Source organism: Orycteropus afer, unplaced genomic scaffold (genome assembly GCF_000298275.1).
Source record: "Orycteropus afer afer isolate SDZICR_OR568_19922 unplaced genomic scaffold, OryAfe1.0 scaffold00374, whole genome shotgun sequence".
Lineage (NCBI taxonomy): Eukaryota > Metazoa > Chordata > Mammalia > Tubulidentata > Orycteropodidae > Orycteropus > Orycteropus afer.
Genome location: NW_006921961.1, coordinates 515,044 through 516,805, shown reverse-complemented (window position 1 = coordinate 516,805; position 1,762 = coordinate 515,044).

The following is a 1,762-nucleotide window of genomic DNA, read 5'->3' as shown; positions in this document are numbered from 1 at the left end:
TACCCAGAAGGCTGGCAGTTCAAACGCACCAGCCACTCCTAGGAAGGAAGGTTGGGCAATCTACTTCCATAGTGATACTGCCTTGGAAACCCAAGGACAGGTCGCTATGAGTCAGATCTGACTTGAGGGCAGTGAGTTTTCCTCACCAACCCTGATTTTCTAGATTCATGATAAGCTAACCTTTGTCTTCCACTTAGCCATGATCTAGAGGAACAGAGCTTTACCTGTTGGAACTTAAGAGTCTACTCCTAAAATTCCTGTATTTTCTCTACTGACAAGGATTCTTGCCAAGACCTTTGTACTTCAAGGGTCTATTGGCCACATTCCACTGACTGCACAGAATGAGTCTGGCTCTCCTATATACTGCTCTCTTTTGCTGCTTTTCTTGTTAAGTGTCAAGATCGTTCCAACTCATACAATACGTCAAAACATGACCTGGTCCAGCACCATTCTCACCATTGTTGCTATGTTTGAGCCCACGGTTGTAGCCACTGTGTCAGTTCATCTCATTTAAGGTCTTCCTCATTGTCACTGCTTTACCAAGTATAATGTCCTTCTCCAGGAACTGGTTCCTCCTGATAACATGTCCGAAGTACATGAGATGAAGTCACCATCCTCATTTCTAAGGATTCTGGTTGTGATAGATTTGTTCATTCTTCTGGAAGCCCATGGTATATTCAATATTCTTCACCAACACCATAATTCAAAGCTGTCAATTTTTCGGTCTTCTCTATACATTATTCAGCTTTCACATGTATATGGGGTGACTGAAAATACCACAGCTTGAGTCAAGAACACCTTAGTCCTAAAAGTTACATCTTTGCTTTTGAACACTTTAAAGAAGTCTTTTGCAATAGATGTGCCCAATACTTCCTTTGATTTCTCGACTGTTGCTTCCATGGGCATTGATTGTGGATCCAAGTAAAATGAAATTCTTGACAAGTGCAATCTTTCTCCATGTATCATAATGCTCCTCATTGGTCTAGTGTGAGGATTTTTGTTTTCTTTAAGGTGCAATCCATACTAAAGGCTACAGTCTTTGATCTTCATCAGTAAATACTTCAAATCTTTGTCACTTTCAGGATGCAAAATTATGTCATCTGCTTATCACAGGTTGTTAAAGAGTCTTCCTCCAATCCTCATGCCACATTTTTCTTCATATAGTCCAGCTTCTTGGATTACTTGCTCAGCATACAGACTGAATAAGTATGGTGAAAGGATATAACACCAACACATACCTTTTCAAATTTTAAACCATGAAGTATCTATCCCCTTGTTCTGTTCAAATGGCAGCTTCTTGGTTTATGTTCAGGTTCCTTATGAGCACAATAAATTCTAGAATTTCTGTTCTGGAATTCCTATTCTTCTCAACATTATCCATAATTTGTTATGATCCACAGAACTGAATGCCTTTGTATAGTCAATAAAACACAGGTAAACATCTTTCTGGTATTCTCTTTCATCAGCTATATTATCCCTCATTCCACTTCCTCTTCTGAATCCAACTTGAATTTCTGGTAGCTCCCTGTCAGTGTAATGCTACAACTGTTACAAACTATCTTCAGCAAAATTTTACTTGCAAGTGATTTAATAATATTGTTTGATAATTTCTGCATTCTGGTGGATCACCTTTTTTGGAATGGGCATGAATATGGATCTCTATCCATTGGTTGGGAGCTCTGGTAGCATAGTGCCTAAGGCACTTGACTGCTAACCAGAAGGCTGGCGGTTCAAACCCATCAGCCACTCCTCAGAAGGAAGA